General features: G+C 44.3%; 1 pseudogene; it reads right to left on the bottom strand.

Annotated features, from left to right (window-relative positions):
• Positions 1 to 690: 690 nt before the first annotated feature.
• Positions 691 to 17,329, bottom strand: LOC149816772 (transportin-1 pseudogene; annotated as a pseudogene).
• Positions 17,330 to 19,535: the final 2,206 nt, after the last annotated feature.

Here is a 19,535-nt window from a genome sequence, read left to right as displayed (position 1 = left end):
AGTACAATAAATGGTGAGATGAAACTGCAGGTGGCTGCTTATATACAGGCATTCAACCATATGATGTGCTATAAGGGGTGATACCATGAACAATAACAAGTGAAGTTGTGTGGTAGTGTTAATGGTACCATGCTCGAGGTGTTACTGTGAGACTGTGGAGATACATAAGGGAGTGAGCAGCATGTTTGTTGAAAAAGAAAGTGAGAAGGATAGCAAACAACAGAGTTTTCGGCGTAATACCTATTTCCTTTTACCATTCTTTTGAAAACGAAGATTCTGGAGAGCCTGGAACATGTTCAATATCAACAGGATAACTTCTTTTCACTAAAGCCAAAAGAAGACCAATACTCAAGCTTCTTTCATGAACCTCAATACCAGACAATGTACTTGAGAAGTGTTGGTAATGTTTAATGAAAACTGCTGTGATTTCTGCATGCTGTGCAATTATAACACAAAGAATATATATGGATGGTTTAAGTTGCACAACTGCAATGTAAGCTCAGTCTTTGCAGTGTTGTCATATGCTTCTCCAAGTCTATCAATGATAGGCTTCTTCAATAATGCAATGAAACCAGGAGAACACATTAACAATGGAATCAAAACACATATGAGAGAGTCATTGATATCTAGCAAAGCAATAGTAAAACATCAAGAAGCCACAGGGCCATGCAGAGTGACTGCCTCAATCTATCAGATTGCGGTGTACCAATAGTTGCTTGTAATGAAGCTGCCAACCCAGTGAATGTCCAGTGGTGCTCCTGTGGCAGCAAGCTTGGAAATGAATGTGCAGGTAACAAGAAAACGTGAAGATGCTTGATCTGTATCATGTAATCAAGAAATATATGATCTTGCTAACATTACAAGAAAACAAATGGAAAGAGCAGAAATAGAAGCTTAAACCTAAGTAACAACCCTTTCATATATGATTTTATGCAAGAGCAAAAACTTATCTGAAGAACTAACAATTTATAATGCAGATGACATGAAAAATATGGTTAAGGAAGTGGATGTTGACATGGTAATGTAGCAGGAACTCAATATCTCTAATATACTATATGTAACTGCCAAATGTAAGGGTGCATCACACACATAAAGATAGGATCAAATACGCATTGTATATATAATATGATGCGCGATATGCAGGGCACATGGACTGTGCAAGGGTGATATAATAATGTTGCAGTAAATGTAGATGTACCGAAAATGCAGAAGTGTGAGTGGAACAACTGAAGTAATTTTGGCAATAATTCATTGATGAGCCTCTCTGCCAACCCAGGCACATCCATATCAAGCTCTTCTGGAACATCTTCGCAAATCTTTGATAAGGCATCCATATCACCCTCTATATGATTAAAATCATTGCTATCCCAGCAATGCACAAGTGATTGGAGGAGTTCAGGCCAATATATAAAAAAAAATGTCCTTCCCGCACTGATCACCGTTCCAACAGTGGACCTGATATGCCTCTCTGCTGACCCTTTAACAACTAATTCACTAATAGCCCAACAAGCATTATTTGTAACTGAAACTGTCTCTTTGATCTCAAGAGTATTCAACTGTTTAGCTGCAATATTAAGAAAATCAGTCAGCCAAGGGTGCAGATGAGCTGGGCAAACTTTTCGCAAGGTCACCAAGGAGTGCAAAAGTACTTTGCCAAATATCAAAGGCAGCATCTTTACAACATTGTAAGAGCAAATCCTTCAAATTGCTTCGTAAAACCAGCCTCTCAACTCCACTGCCAAGACCTTCCACAAGCCCTCTGAAAAACAGGTTCATCAAACTGTGTAAAACCAGGTCCTAATGTCTGTGCTATTAATGTAAAGCACTTCGAGTAATGGAAATAGATCTCTATCTGAGTTTGATATCTGTTGCCACTTAGAAATTAGGGGTGTCATCAAAATTTCAAGATACTTTGGCTGATTCAGCTCTCCTCTGAATGCATCTGCCAAAGTACCAATATATATAATTCGAATGTTCCTTTGTTGATATTTCCTGAAGGCTAATAAAAGATGCTGCAAAATAATTTCCAAGCGAGGAGCCAATTTTTCTACAGCTTACTCTTCAAGTGTTGCAAAAGCAGAACAAGCAACCTCCTGAACATGCTTTATTTATGTCCAATATTCTTCTTAGCAGGTCCATAAGAACCTTATCACATTTGCTCATGATACTTCTGATGGCCAATACCCGAATTGTTGGGCTTCAGCTTGAGAGGGAAGAGGGGTGGGCTTTCCCGAGGTGTTAAACAGCTAATGGGAGGCATCTTAGGCAAATGAGGATAATTGTATCAGCCTTTCGTAACAGCACCTAATGCCCATACAATTGCTTCTCTTTCCTTCCATGCAGCATCCCCAGAAGTGGCTAATTGGATCTGAACCAAGGGAATTAAAGTTGGATGAATCCCATCACCCAGAAAAAAAAATTCGACAGAACATCAAGAGCTGTTGCACTACATTTACTCAGATTCCAAATATTGACAATATCATCATCCTACAAAAACACAAAGGATCTTCTTCAGCAGGATTATCAACTCCATGTAGTCGAGAAGAATGAAAACATGGCTTCAGGTCCTGATCTCGGTCTGGGAAAGATTCATCATCCTCAGCATTATCCCAAGATTTATCATCCTCAGCATAGACCCAATTTCTCAAACATTTGCAGCAGGATCATGAGCAAGAAGAAGCAAGCCTTGGAGGTACTGATCCATTGATATAAGTAATGCAGCAGGCAAGACCACAATAAATTGATTTACTGAGACTACAACAACCTTTCTTAATGGAGTGTGAGGTGGGAAAGTAACAACTCGGATAGCACTTTGTGCTAGGATTTGGACAAAGTAGCTCTTCTTAAAAGAAAAATCATACAACATTCATATCCATGTTGAAAATGTAAATATAAATCGAGCAATCTACCAACATCAACACAATATCTTGGCTTCTCTTTCAAACTCAAGAAGGATGGGGTGGTATATCCACAAATGAAAAAAATGCTGGTGAAATAATGTTTTGACCCAGCCCAAACGGGTGTCGATCAAAATGATTCTGATTGATGTTCTTGCGGCAATCAGTTATGTCTAAAATGAATAGGAAATGTAACAATATAGAAAATCACATAAATGAAGCAGCAAAGAAAACATACTAGATATGATGAAATGTGTTGAATGTATGGGATTAACTAATAAAATGTGTGCAGAATCAAAACATGATAAATGAGATCAGCTGATGGTATGCGTTAGCAAATATGAAAGGAATATGATGATGCTACCAGTCAACATCAAATCTGGCGTAAACCAGCATTAAAAAAAAATGCATGAAAAACCAGAAATCAGATTGCAACCACTAAACACTCAGATAACCAACCAGATCAAACCTTGACAGGATTTCGATGGACCAGAATCGATCCAGAGATTACATGATTGGCTTTCAAAGCAGAGCTCACCCGACATCCAAACCGCAATGGTGATAAATGAAGACAAAAATCAAACTGGAAAGATCATCAAATACTGTGAACAATTCAATACAATGAGGCAAAAAAAAAAAAAGAAGAAGAAGAAAAAAAAAAGAAACCGAAAATCAAAAGACATCAGAATGCGGACAAGAGATGGAAAGAAGAAAGATATAGGTCAAACTTATGAAAAATTGTAAACAAATAAGAAAGAAAATGCTGGAATGCACTGAGTCCATTGATATTGCACATCCGTAAATCGATATTGCTATATGCAAATCGAGTTTATGGAGGGTGCGTTAATGGAGTAAGAATCAAGAGAATAGAATCAAAACAAAGAGAAGCAAAGGATTCTTACCGAATTCTTTTGTTTTAACTGAAGGAAGAGAGGTACCTTCTGTGCTCTTGTTTGCAGGAGACGATTAATGCCTTCAGTTGATCGGATATAATGGTGGGGAAGAGAAACCGGAGGGGTCAGGACTGGATCCTCGATCAAGTGATGATCAACGATGGCTACTGGGGAAAAGATCGATGAAGCTTCGAGTGGGATGCCATGGATGATTGTGGATTGTCGGGATGAATCGAAGTATGCCGAAGGAAGGTTGCTGCGTGAAGATGGGTGCGGGGGTGAGAGGCGGTCGATTCAGAGGAAAGGAACAAGATGTGGAAGTAAAAGCAAGTGGAGGGGTGATAACGGATGACTTTAGGGTTTTCTTGAGTGCCTTTTTAAGGAAGGAGAGGAAGGTTTGAGAAGAAGATCAGTTGGAGATTGGCGGAGGAGGAAGAGGGTGGTTCCCCGATGGGCGAAGCAGAGAGAGGGTTTGAGGAGAAGAGGGTTTCGAGAGTGAGAGAGAGGTGGAGAGAGTGAGAAAAAAAGGGGGGTTGGGAAGGTTCGTGAAAAATCATTTTTTTTTTGTTTTTCAAAAAGAGGCTCCTTCAACAAAAATTTTCATAAAAATGGTTTTAAAATGAGTTTTTTAGTAAAATTAGCTTTTAAAAAGTTTTTAAAACCATTTGTTTTTCTTGTAGTTTTTTCCAAATTTTTGGTATTTTATTATTTTACATTTTTTTGCATTTTTTAGAATAAAATCCTAAAGTTTTACGAGAAAATAAAGATTAAAAACTAATTTTTTTTGTATTTTTGCAAAATATTTACAAAAGAGAGTTTTCTGGGAATCCAAAGCTATTTCTCTGAAAATTTTTCCAGAAAGCGAATTTGGACCCGGAATGTGAAGTGATATTTGAGGTTTGAACCTCGAATCAAGAAAATATAAAATAGTGGATCCAAATGGGTGCCGAATGAGCTGTTTGAGCCATTTAGAAAATGTTTTTGATATTTTATAATTTCCATTTGTAAATTGGGCTTAAATTTGGATCTTAAACACCGGGTTCGGCTCCGAAATCGAGTTTTGAATGAAATTCGATCTAGAAAATCTGAAGAACAACTGAAAAATAACTTTGATTTTCTTAGAAAATGGAGTCAGAGGCAAAAAAAGGTCATTTTTACAAAACTTTGAAAAAATTTTGGGGTGTTCACAAGCTATCGTGAGTCATACCTGCCATATACATTTTTTTTTTCTTCTACAAATGATATTGTTTGCCATAGCTATACATCCACTGCATGCCATACACAACACATTATCTATATATTATTTGTGCATCATCCAAACATTCATCTTTAATTTGCCATAAAATTGCTTATTTGGTTTATGATAAACTACTGTTCTGATTTGCTTTTGTTACTATAAAAAATTGTCATAATCTGTTGATAAAAAAGAAAGAAAGAAGGAATGATAAAAGGTAAGAGGTGTCCCAACTTTTGGAAGAAGGCCTTTTTTTCAGATAGTCTCAGCTATATTCAGTAGGCTTACAACACATCACTGCATATTGTCGGATTCGCCTGTTGGTTGTTATATTTTATGAGTCAGCACCAATCGGACTTCATTAGCATCAGCATTAGATTCCTGCATATCATCGCATTTTTCTGTCCAAATACTCCACTTCCTACACTTAAAGGCACTATCACATTTCACTATTACATCTGTGTGTTCACACCATGCCATCTTATTCTGTATAAGAACCAGTACGTCACTACATTGTTGTGGCCTTTTGCAACTGCAGCAGTGCAAGGCACTACTGTGACTTCCATTGCACCCACTATCTCCAACCTGTACCTCGCCACCCTACTACTTCATCTATTTACACTACTTCACACCGTGCACAGCTGCTGCAAACACCAGCACTTTCACTATGTACATCACCCACTTACTGCCACCAATACTTTCCACATTCATTACTTCATTTGTGTTCCCTTTTAACTCCAACACTTCACTTACCTTATTCACCTAACATCTTCATACCTTAGGCCTACAGCCTATCGCCTGTGGTGATTTGTAACACCCCAAAATTTCAAGCTTGCAAACCTTTCGAAAAAAAAGAAGAAAAGAAAAAAAAAGAAGACAAGAGACTAAAAAGGAATCTCTTCATCTCAGAGATGATTTACGAAATCAGCGGAAGACTATACTTTTATTAATTTCAGAAAGGCAAGCTGACAACTTTGAGCGCGTTAGCTAAAAGAACCAAAACGCACAACACATGCTACTTGCGGACACTTGGAAAAGCCACTTTCATTTAAGAAGTTCTCCAAATAGTACAAAATTAGGATCTCCCAAGGAAAATCCGTTACAAAACCCCAAACAACAGGACGCGAGCTAAGAGCAGGAAGAAGAACGTCTTGGAGCCATCTAGCCATCGCGCCATCGCCTGTGGTGTACCTAATCATCACCTGTACCCATAGAATGGGTTAGTTTCACGAAAAACTAGTAGGCGCACAAGAGAGACTACAAGGATCTGAATTATGTAATTTAATTCAGTAAGTTACACAGTTTAAAGCAAATATGCAGTTAAACATGTAAGCAATGCATGCAGATAACCAGTGCAAACGCGTAAGTAGTGCAAGCGAATACGTAGTGCAAGGAATCAGTAGTGCAGCGAATCAGTAGTGCAACGAATCAGTAGTGCAAGCAAGTCGGTGGTGCAAGCGAGTCAGTAGTGCAACGAATCAGTAGTGCAGCGAATCAGTAGTGCAAGCGAGTCAGTAGTGCAGCGAATCAGTAGTGCAGCGAATCAGTAGTGCAACGAATCAGTAGTGCAGCGAATCAGTAGTGCAACGAATCTCACGGCCCAACAACCAAAGTGAACAGACTTTATGTTCCGATATTACTGGCCTGCGGGTACGCGCAGGCAAAACATAGAAACAACTGAGACTAGTTCGGGCGTCTATTATTCTATGTATTTTCAATAACCCGAATAGCTAGTTGAGTCCGCTCCAAAGGGGACGGCTTTAGCCGAGAGAGGATTCCCCAGAGGCTGAAAAGCAGTGCCACGGATGCATCCAACTTCTGCAGAAGTGTTAAGCTAACTATTGTAGCCCCTTTCCCCTAACTCCAATGACTGGGGAGGCCGGATCTTTGCCCGTGGGGTGGTTGTTAACAACCTGTCCATTGGAGTTTTTGTACCGATCTGTCCTCTCCCTTGACAGACAACCAGAAGCGAACGGGTGCGTTAGGGGTTGCTTAACTAACGACCCATTCTATGCTGTGGTCTTTAAACCACTCGAGCATCTTGCCTGTGAAGGCGAATGTGAGGCCATTTATGTGATTACAACAGTTTGCATTTAGCGTTGTTCGAGGTCGCACGACCGTCTCATCCGATCATCGCAGTACTAGACGTGTCGTGCACGACTATAAGTACTCTACGATAAAGGGGGTATAGCTCCTCAATAGAAGCCTCAACAGGAGTGTTTCACAAAGATGTAAAGTTTATCAACTTTACTCTATCTTTTGAAACAGCAGTACCTTGTGCCAACATGATGCATGTGATTATCTCGAATCACATCCGCTATCGGGGTATCTACATGTCTCGCATGACTCGATACCGGCCTCGATAGACGAGATACGGGTTTCTCAACAGAACACCCGCTAAGAAGTTCGCTCGCTCCCGACTAAACTCTTGTCGCAAGAGGGAGAGTGGTAAATGCTCCTTGCATCCTCCACGAGGATGCCCTTAAGGCATCCGCAAAGAGCAAGAACCTGCACGTCATCTGCAACAGCCAGGCAATACCAACACGTATGCAAAAGCAAGAGGCTAGGCGCAGAGCGCGACGGCAAGGTAAAGGGCAAGGATTTGCGAAACCGCATCCTTGAGTGAAGTGGATACTCGTATAAATATATACATATATATATATATATATATATATATATATATATATATATATATATATATATATATATATATATATATATATATATATATATATATATTCAATGGTAGCTTTTAGTTCAATTGAACTTAATTCAAATATCCAAGTCTTCCGTGCAATTTTCCCCTACCTTGGAGGGTTACGAGCTTGCTGACGTCTGCGGACGTACACGATTGACGGCTCGGGTCGCGGAGCGCGAGTGGGATCCGTCGTAGCTGCAAATATGCGATATTAACAAGCAAACTCTGACAAAAGCAAAAGCAAGGCAAAGACTCGACTTTTCCGATACATAGGGTTGGGGCCAACCGTCCCAATTGACTCGAAAAGAAGATGATGCAGGATCAAAAGACTCTAGCTGCCAAAAGAGGGGTGTAGTCAAATGCGAACAGATGACTCACGCTACTAGGAATTCCTCGTTGGAGACCAACAATTGTAATGATCTGTCCCCATCACGATATAGCTTCCAAAGATTCCCCGGGCTTGTCGGCCAAGGGTATCGGCTTGCGCACAAAGGGCAGGGGGCCATCGGCCCCTGCTGGCAACAAAAAGGCAGGGGCCATAGGCCCCTGCTGGCATAACAAAAGGCAAGGGCCATCGGCCCCTGCTGGCATAATAAAAAGGCAGGGGCCGATGGCCCCTGCTGACAAACTAAAAAGGCAGGGGCCATGGGCCCCTGCTGGCACAAAACAAAAGGCAGGGGCCGATGGCCCCTGCTGGCATAACAAAAGGCAAGGGCCATCGGCCCCTGCTGGCATAATAAAAAGGCAGGGGCCGATGGCCCCTGCTGGCATAATAAAAAGGCAGGGGCCGATGGCCCCTGCTGGTACAATAAAAAGGGGCAAGGAGGAGGGGCTCGGCCCCTCCCCTGCCGTAACAAAAAAACAGGGAGGAGGGGCTCGGCCCCTCCCCTACCGAAACGGAGAGCAGGGAGGGGTGTCGTGCCCCTCCCCTGCTAAAAGGGGGCAAAGGGAGGGGGTTTGACCCCTCCCGTGGCCACACAGAGAAATGAGGGAGAGAGAGAGAAGAGACGGAGAGGGAAAAGAGGGAGAAAGAAGAAGCGATGGCGTACCAGGGGGTTTTCGGAGGAACTCGCCGAAGAGGAGCTCGCCGGAAGGAAAAAGGGGGGGGTCGCCGATGTCGGTGGTGGCGGCTGTCGGGGGTCGCCGGCGTCGGTGACCGTGGACGAGCGAGAGAGGGAAACGGAGAGACAGAGAGCGAGTGGCGGTGAGGGGGGTTTCGTAACCCTCCTCCCGCCTGCCTCGCTGTCTTTTAATGACAGCGAGGGGCGGTGGCCCGGGTCGGGTCCGGGTCGGATCCGGATCTGGCCCAAACCAAATTTTTTTTTTTTTTTTGATATTACATCCTACCCTCCTTAAAATAATTTCGTCCGCGAAATTTCTATAGCATAAATTGGTCAAAATACAAGTCGGGGTATTTATCCCTGATATCCGACTCAAGCTCCCATGTACATTCACTAATTCCATGGTGTTGCCAACGTACTTTTACAAGAGAAATCGTCTTCGATCTGAGCACTTGGTCTCGACGATCAACGATTGCTACTGGTCTTTCCTCGAACGTCAAGTCCTTATGGATATCCACATCATCATAATGAATGATGTGCGATGGGTCGTGAACATATCTTCTCAGCATGGATACGTGAAAGACGTTGTGAATCTGAGCGTACTGAGGAGGCAGCGCAACGCGGTAAGCCGCCTCGCCGATCCGATCCAGGATCTCAAAAGGTTCGACGAATCGCGGACTCAGCTTTCCCTTTTTCCCGAACCGGAAGACGCTCTTGGTAGGAGATACCTTAACAAAAACCATATCTCCTGTTGAGAACACGAGCTCTCTACGTCGACGATCGGCGTAACACTTCTGCCGACTTTGCGCGGTACGCAGACGTTCCCTGATCATCTGCACTTGCTGAGTATAGTGCTGTAGCACTATAGGTGAATCTAGCATCCGTTCACCAACCTCATCCCAGTAAACGGGTGATCGACAAGGCTTCCCGTACAAGGCTTCGTAAGGGGCCATACCGATACTGGCATGGTAACTATTATTGTACGCGAATTCTGCCAACCCAGTATGAGAGTCCCATTCTCCCCTCCAGTCCAACATGCACGCTCGCAGCATGTCTTCCAAAGTCTGAATCGTGCGTTCAGATTGTCCATCAGTCTGAGGGTGGAAGGCAGTGCTGAATTTTAGCTTTGTGCCCAAGGCCAACTGCAGCTGCCCCCAAAACCTGGAGGTGAACCTCGGGTCACGATCGGAGATGATTGACACAGGAACACCGTGCAATCTCACAATCTCCCTGACATAGAGGTCTGCCAAGCTATCCAGTGACTGACTGAGCCGTATAGGGAGGAAATGCGCCGATTTAGTGAGTCGATCCACGATCACCCAAATCGCATCGTGTTTCCTCCGCGTCCTCGGCAAACCGACGATGAAGTCCATCGTGATGTCCTCCCACTTCCATTGTGGAATCTCCATTTGCTGCACCACTCCGCCTGGTCGTTGGTGCTCGATCTTAACCTGTTGGCAAGTCAAGCACTTCGAAACGTACTCGGCTACGTCCCGCTTCATTCCGTTCCACCAATATCTGCGCTGCAAATCTTTGAACATCTTTGTGCCGCCCGGGTGGATCGTGTACTTGGACTTGTGGGCCTCAGTGAGAATCTCATCTCTCAAAAAAGGATCTTCTGGCACCCAGAGACGATCCTTACGCCATACACCTCCTTCCTCACTCAGTCGGAAGGGGGTATCGGCCCGCTGCGCTAGAGCATTCAGCTTATCATACTGCGCATCGATCTTCTGACTGACAAAGATCTTTGACAATAGCTCAGGCTGAGCTACCATGCTGGAAAGACTGATCGAAACTGGAGTGACCACAAACGGTTCCCACGATATCAGATCCTCGACCAGCTTCCACCCCGCAAACAACAAATTTACGGAAACGCTGGGAGACTTGCGGCTCAGAGCGTCGGCCACAACGTTCGCTTTTCCTGGGTGGTAGGACAAGGTAAAGTCGTAATCCTTGAGGAATTCCAGCCAACGTCGCTGCCTCATATTCAGCTCCTTCTGCGAGAACAAAAATTTTAGGCTCTTATGATCTGTAAAAGCCTCGAACCGCTCCCCATACAAATAGTGCCGCCATATCTTCAATGCGAAGACTACCGCTGCTAACTCCAAATCATGAGTCGGGTAATTCTTCTCATGTATTTTAAGTTGGCGCGATGCATAGGCGATCACTCTATCGTTCTGCATTAAGACGCAACCCAAACCTGTCCCGGAAGCGTCTGTGTAAATCACGAAGCCGCCTTGACCCGAAGGTAAGGCCAAAATGGGAGCAGTCGTAAGACGTTCCTTTAACCTCTGAAAACTGCTCTCACACATGTCGTCCCACACGAACCTAGCTTCTTTCTTCAGGAGCTGCGTCAAGGGTAGAGAGATCTTAGAAAAGTCCTGGATAAATCTTCGGTAATACCCAGCTAATCCAAGAAAACTCCGAATGTCACGAACATTCCTCGGTTGCTGCCAACTGAGTACAGCCTCAACTTTCGCTGGATCCACGGACACACCTTCCTTGGAGATGACATGTCCCAAAAACATGATCTCCTCGAGCCAAAACTCGCACTTAGAGTACTTAGCGAACAACCGCTCCTTTCGCAAGGTTTCGAGAATAACTCTCAAGTGCTCACGATGTTGCTCCCAGCTATCTGAATACACCAAGATGTCGTCGATGAACACGATCACGAAGGTGTCCAAAAAGGGTTTGAACACCCTATTCATGAGATCCATGAACGCTGCAGGAGCGTTAGTGAGTCCAAAGGGCATAACCGTAAATTCGTAATGCCCATACCTGGTCCGGAAGGCCGTCTTGGAGATATCATCTCCCTTAATTCTGAGTTGATGGTACCCAGATCTAAGGTCGATCTTTGAGAAGATCCTGGCCCTCTGCAACTGATCGAACAGATCCTCGATGCGCGGCAACGGGTACTTATTCTTTATTGTCGCCTGGTTAAGCATCCGATAATCGATGCACAACCGCAATGATCCGTCCTTCTTTTTCACGAACAAGACGGGAGCTCCCCAGGGCGAGACACTGGGGCGAATGAATCCCTGATCCATCAACTCCTGCAACTGCTTCTTGAGCTCTGCGAGCTCGGCTGGCGCCATCCGATATGGAGCCTTAGAAATTGGCGCAGTACCCGGCAGCAACTCGATGCTGAACTGCACCTCGCGAGGTGGAGGAAGGCCTGGCAGTTCCTCCGGGAAGACGTCTGGGAAATCTCGAACAATCTCCAAGTCTCCCATCGGGACTTGCGTCGGCCCGGACTGGATGACACTGACCAAAAAGGCAGTGCATCCCTTCCTCAGGTAGCTCTGCGCCTTCAACGACGAAATCAACTTGCTCGCCCGAACGGGTTTCAGGATCTTGAATTCCATCTTGGGCATTCATGGTGGAGATAAAACAATCCTACTATCTCGGCAGAAAATCTTGGCATGATACTTGTGCAGCCAATCCATGCCTAGGATGACGTCAAATTCTGTCATCACTAGCAGGATAGCACAAGCCGGTAAATGCCGATCTGCTAAGACTACGTCCAACTCTGGTACGTAGGCCGCACAAATGGTATTTTTCCCAATCGGGTTATACACTTCAAGAGTATTATGCAAGGGTTTTACAGGTATGTGCAAACACTCGGCAAAATTTACCGAAATAAAAGAGTGTGTGGCACCACAATCAAAAAGCACAAAGGCCGCTTGGTTAGCGACAAAAAGGGTACCTTGCACTAGGTCGCCCTTGGTCAACTGCTCAGCCTTGGCTGAGTAGACACGTCCCGGCGCCCTCTTTTGACCGCTCGTCTGTGGTGGTGGCGACTGATACTGCTGTTGCGGCAGTGGCGGCCGAGGGAGCAAAGGTGCTCCGCTGGTCTGCCTGGAATCATCAGCCGCCTTTTTGCGGCAATCACGGACGTAGTGGCCCATCTTGCCACAATACAGGCATCCGCCTGTGTCGAGCGGGCACGCCTGCCCAAAGTGAGATCGCTGGCATCTGGGGCATACGCTGCCAGCCTGCTGCCTGGCTGGAGGATTGCCCTGTGGCCGTTGACGCTTCGAAGGAGGATATCGTTTCCTTCCTCCTTCGCTCTTTACAGGAAGGAACGGTCGTTTGCCTGAGTCGCCGGAAGGTGTCTTCGGCTCACCACCCGTAGCGGGTGGCCTCCTGCCCTGAGCACTCTTAGTGCGCTCCCATGCTTCACTCAGAACGGTAGCGGCAGCAACTGCCGCAGAGAAGGTCGAGGGCATGCTCGTTAGGACCCGATGCATGAGTCCCTCCTTCAGCCCTCGAACAAACTTTCCTGCTCGCTCGCGATCATCCGCGAACAGGTTAGGGCAGTAGGGTTCCAAACTCTGGAATTTGGCGATGTAATCCGTCAAACTCGAATTGCCCTGGCAGAGCTCCAAGAACTCCACCTTCTTCTTCTCCCTTGCGTGAGGTGGGAAGTAGTTCTCCAAGAAAGCCTTCCTGAAAGCTTCCCAAGGAATGGGCGAAATTCCCGAAAACTGCACACCCCGCGCCATGTCCCACCAACTGCGGGCATTCCCCTTCAGCCTGAAGGTCCCGAAAAGCGTCTTCTTGTCATCGGGTACTGACAAGACCTCGTACACTCGTTCTACCTCCTTCACCCAGTTATCAGCCATATCTGGGTCGGGCTTGCCGTCGAAGGTCGGGGGGTCAAGCTTCAGAAATTTCTCATACGTCACTGCGGTATGCGGGATCGGCTCAGGAACGGGCGCTGGTTCCCTTTGGGAACGAATTTGGTCTCGCATAGCCGCTGCCAGGGAACCCAGGGAATCCATCACGAATCCCCGCTGATCTGACCATTCGTCAGCAGACCCTTCGTTCGAGTTCCTTGCCATCCTTGGAGTAAACAAGGAATACCCATAATTAGAAATTTTAGGAAACTCAAAACAAGCAAAAACATAAGTACTATTCATGTTTAACATGAGTAGTTTATGAAACCCCAACAATGCTGGTATACACACAAAACACGTCAAGCCACTTAACTTAACAATGCCTTGAGCACCTACTAAGCAAGAGGAAAAGTATACTCACAGTGCGATGCGGATGCCCAATGGTCAAGAATCCTTGCTTCCCTTAGCTCTGATACCAAGTTGTAACACCCCAAAATTTCAAGCTTGCAAACCTTTCGAAAAAAAAGAAGAAAAGAAAAAAAAAGAAGACAAGAGACTAAAAAGGAATCTCTTCATCTCAGAGATGATTTACGAAATCAGCGGAAGACTATACTTTTATTAATTTCAGAAAGGCAAGCTGACAACTTTGAGCGCGTTAGCTAAAAGAACCAAAACGCACAACACATGCTACTTGCGGACACTTGGAAAAGCCACTTTCATTTAAGAAGTTCTCCAAATAGTACAAAATTAGGATCTCCCAAGGAAAATCCGTTACAAAACCCCAAACAACAGGACGCGAGCTAAGAGCAGGAAGAAGAACGTCTTGGAGCCATCTAGCCATCGCGCCATCGCCTGTGGTGTACCTAATCATCACCTGTACCCATAGAATGGGTTAGTTTCACGAAAAACTAGTAGGCGCACAAGAGAGACTACAAGGATCTGAATTATGTAATTTAATTCAGTAAGTTACACAGTTTAAAGCAAATATGCAGTTAAACATGTAAGCAATGCATGCAGATAACCAGTGCAAACGCGTAAGTAGTGCAAGCGAATACGTAGTGCAAGGAATCAGTAGTGCAGCGAATCAGTAGTGCAACGAATCAGTAGTGCAAGCAAGTCGGTGGTGCAAGCGAGTCAGTAGTGCAACGAATCAGTAGTGCAGCGAATCAGTAGTGCAAGCGAGTCAGTAGTGCAGCGAATCAGTAGTGCAGCGAATCAGTAGTGCAACGAATCAGTAGTGCAGCGAATCAGTAGTGCAACGAATCTCACGGCCCAACAACCAAAGTGAACAGACTTTATGTTCCGATATTACTGGCCTGCGGGTACGCGCAGGCAAAACATAGAAACAACTGAGACTAGTTCGGGCGTCTATTATTCTATGTATTTTCAATAACCCGAATAGCTAGTTGAGTCCGCTCCAAAGGGGACGGCTTTAGCCGAGAGAGGATTCCCCAGAGGCTGAAAAGCAGTGCCACGGATGCATCCAACTTCTGCAGAAGTGTTAAGCTAACTATTGTAGCCCCTTTCCCCTAACTCCAATGACTGGGGAGGCCGGATCTTTGCCCGTGGGGTGGTTGTTAACAACCTGTCCATTGGAGTTTTTGTACCGATCTGTCCTCTCCCTTGACAGACAACCAGAAGCGAACGGGTGCGTTAGGGGTTGCTTAACTAACGACCCATTCTATGCTGTGGTCTTTAAACCACTCGAGCATCTTGCCTGTGAAGGCGAATGTGAGGCCATTTATGTGATTACAACAGTTTGCATTTAGCGTTGTTCGAGGTCGCACGACCGTCTCATCCGATCATCGCAGTACTAGACGTGTCGTGCACGACTATAAGTACTCTACGATAAAGGGGGTATAGCTCCTCAATAGAAGCCTCAACAGGAGTGTTTCACAAAGATGTAAAGTTTATCAACTTTACTCTATCTTTTGAAACAGCAGTACCTTGTGCCAACATGATGCATGTGATTATCTCGAATCACATCCGCTATCGGGGTATCTACATGTCTCGCATGACTCGATACCGGCCTCGATAGACGAGATACGGGTTTCTCAACAGAACACCCGCTAAGAAGTTCGCTCGCTCCCGACTAAACTCTTGTCGCAAGAGGGAGAGTGGTAAATGCTCCTTGCATCCTCCACGAGGATGCCCTTAAGGCATCCGCAAAGAGCAAGAACCTGCACGTCATCTGCAACAGCCAGGCAATACCAACACGTATGCAAAAGCAAGAGGCTAGGCGCAGAGCGCGACGGCAAGGTAAAGGGCAAGGATTTGCGAAACCGCATCCTTGAGTGAAGTGGATACTCGTATAAATATATACATACATATATATATATATATATATATATATATATATATATATATATATATATATATATATATTCAATGGTAGCTTTTAGTTCAATTGAACTTAATTCAAATATCCAAGTCTTCCGTGCAATTTTCCCCTACCTTGGAGGGTTACGAGCTTGCTGACGTCTGCGGACGTACACGATTGACGGCTCGGGTCGCGGAGCGCGAGTGGGATCCGTCGTAGCTGCAAATATGCGATATTAACAAGCAAACTCTGACAAAAGCAAAAGCAAGGCAAAGACTCGACTTTTCCGATACATAGGGTTGGGGCCAACCGTCCCAATTGACTCGAAAAGAAGATGGGGCAGGATCAAAAGACTCTAGCTGCCAAAAGAGGGGTGTAGTCAAATGCGAACAGATGACTCACGCTACTAGGAATTCCTCGTTGGAGACCAACAATTGTAATGATCTGTCCCCATCACGATATAGCTTCCAAAGATTCCCCGGGCTTGTCGGCCAAGGGTATCGGCTTGCGCACAAAGGGCAGGGGGCCATCGGCCCCTGCTGGCAACAAAAAGGCAGGGGCCATAGGCCCCTGCTGGCATAACAAAAGGCAAGGGCCATCGGCCCCTGCTGGCATAATAAAAAGGCAGGGGCCGATGGCCCCTGCTGACAAACTAAAAAGGCAGGGGCCATGGGCCCCTGCTGGCACAAAACAAAAGGCAGGGGCCGATGGCCCCTGCTGGCATAACAAAAGGCAAGGGCCATCGGCCCCTGCTGGCATAATAAAAAGGCAGGGGCCGATGGCCCCTGCTGGCATAATAAAAAGGCAGGGGCCGATGGCCCCTGCTGGTACAATAAAAAGGGGCAAGGAGGAGGGGCTCGGCCCCTCCCCTGCCGTAACAAAAAAACAGGGAGGAGGGGCTCGGCCCCTCCCCTACCGAAACGGAGAGCAGGGAGGGGTGTCGTGCCCCTCCCCTGCTAAAAGGGGGCAAAGGGAGGGGGTTTGACCCCTCCCGTGGCCACACAGAGAAATGAGGGAGAGAGAGAGAAGAGACGGAGAGGGAAAAGAGGGAGAAAGAAGAAGCGATGGCGTACCAGGGGGTTTTCGGAGGAACTCGCCGAAGAGGAGCTCGCCGGAAGGAAAAAGGGGGGGGTCGCCGATGTCGGTGGCGGCGGCTGTCGGGGGTCGCCGGCGTCGGTGACCGTGGACGAGCGAGAGAGGGAAACGGAGAGACAGAGAGCGAGTGGCGGTGAGGGGGGTTTCGTAACCCTCCTCCCGCCTGCCTCGCTGTCTTTTAATGACAGCGAGGGGCGGTGGCCCGGGTCGGGTCCGGGTCGGATCCGGATCCGGCCCAAACCAATTTTTTTTTTTTTTTTTATATTACATGATTGCTGCCCAATACACTCAAACATTCAACTGTGCTGGCAACATCACTTGCCCAGCACAATTTCCATTTTTTTTCTTCCAGCAATCACTTGCACTTTCACTCCCCAGCACCTACCTCCTTCACTATTGCTGTAACTTTCTGCACCACTACTATATCACTGATATATCCCCCACACTTACCTGTTGTAAGTTGCATCCACAGTGTGCTTTAGCACTTCATCTTCCCCACATGTAGTCACCATCTTCTATACCTATTAGCACATTCACAACATTCCTACATGCACCTTACCTGCCACCTTCAATGCCTCCCAACACACACCACCTATTGTGTACATTCACCCCCTGTTTCACAACACTTTTTTTGCATATCTCACTCCACTTACCTTCCTCAACAGCCACTCCACTTGCATGCACACAACACAGTAACCTTCAACACCTTTATACCTCACATTCACATACCTCCACTATGCTCCACTATACTCACATCACCACCTACGCACCATCCATTATATGCTATCACTGTTGCGCCTTCATCTTCCCCTGCATTTATCACCTCTTAGTCATCCCTTTGCATCACCTATACCTCCCATTGGCACTAGCCACTTTCCTGCGCACAGAATTACACAGCATCTATCACCCTTCATAGCACATGTTGTAGCCTCTGCATCATCACAACAATACCCCTGTCACTTGTGCATCCCAATTCTCGCCAGCACTACTCCACTACCACTATGCACATTCTATCTGTTGCACCTGTTGCCTTTATAGCAACGACGTACCTTCCACTTCATATGCTGCTCCATCTGTATTTCCAACCAACACTCTTCTAGCTCCCGCCACCTATATACCACAACATCATTACTACGTCTACACCCCATTGCAGCAAGCATCTTCACTTGTGCTGCTGTATATTGCATCACCTCTCACAATGCATCACACCCTCATGTTCCTATATTGCATATATCTCCAGCCCAACATCCCATGTGCATTTTCCACTCCATTGTATTATGTCATATTTCCTCATTTAGCATAGGGTATACCATATGCATTTTTTTTATCTTAAGCTTTGCATTTAGTATATTCGTTTCTTCATTAGAATAAGCATTTTCAGGTATGTCTTTAGTTTTAATATAGCATTTTTAATTCTTCTTCTATATTTTGCATGTTATCTTGTGTCAACTTTGTTTTGCAGGAAATATGTAGGAAATGCTGATTTCTTCCCTAGATTAGGATTTTATCATTTCAATTTCGATTTAAAGATTGTAATAAGTTAACATTAATGAAAATTTTACATTTTCAGCTTAGAATAGAGTGTATGAGCATGCATTTATCTTGAATTATCTATTTTCATATCAATTTTCTCTTCTATTTCAAAAACCCACCATGGTGGAACATGAATGACACATGCACCATTCAAATAAAAGGTGATTAAATCCTAAGTTGACGATTTGCATCAATGACCATAGTCAGGGTGTGAACAAAACTTAAGATTTTCATCTTTATGGAGTAACATTGGATCCACACTGGATCCCTTATAAAAAATCATCATATTTTCAAATATTTTCTTCCTTTATTAGAGTTTAATTTAAAATTAACTCAAGATATATATCAATGACCATAGTCAGGATATATTGAGAGTTAATTTCATTTTAAACTCTATAAAGGCACCAAAATGTATTTTATTCTTCACTTGAATTTAAATATGATTACTATATAATACATTCAATGACCATAGTCAGGGATGTATTATATCTTCAATCTTATTTTAATTCACTTAAAGAATGAAATATGCTTTTCAAATTCAATTTCAAAATTATTTAATTCATTTCATCATTTAGGATAGAATTACATCATATTTTCAAAATTATTTTTCAAAATCCAAGTGATTTTGAAATAATTCTTCAAATACCTTCTTTATTTCTTAAATCAATTATCATTTATAAATTCAAATTCTTTTTCTCAATTCTATCTTATTTTAAAATTCAAATTTCAACTTCAAAGTCCAATTTGACTTTGAAATTTCAAATTCATTTTTTTACATTAAAAATTTCAATTTCCCATTCAAGTCAAATTTCAAAGTTCAATTCAACTTTGAGATTCTAAAATCATATTCATAAATCAAATTCAAATTCAATTCAACATTTCAGATCAAAATTCAAAATTCAATTTAACTTTGCAATTTTCAGATTCATCTCCTGATCTCAAAATCAAGTTTCATTCTCTATCCTTCTTTCCCAAATTTTGAAAATTGATCTAGGATTTTTCAAATCCAATTCCAAGTTCTATCTGGATTCTCAAAATCCAAATCCCATCTATATTTCCAAATCCAGATCCATCTTCAAATTCCATCTGGATTTCCAAAATCCAAATCCATCTTCTAATTCCATATTGGATTCCAAACTTCGGATCCAACTCCATTTAGAATTCTAGATTACAGATCCAACTCTA

The sequence above is a fragment of the Nuphar pumila genome, chromosome 14, assembly GCF_984573655.1.
Source record: "Nuphar pumila chromosome 14, dmNupPumi1.hap1.1, whole genome shotgun sequence".
In the NCBI taxonomy this organism is placed as follows: Eukaryota; Viridiplantae; Streptophyta; class Magnoliopsida; order Nymphaeales; family Nymphaeaceae; genus Nuphar; species Nuphar pumila.
This window is presented reverse-complemented; position numbering and strand designations above follow the sequence as displayed.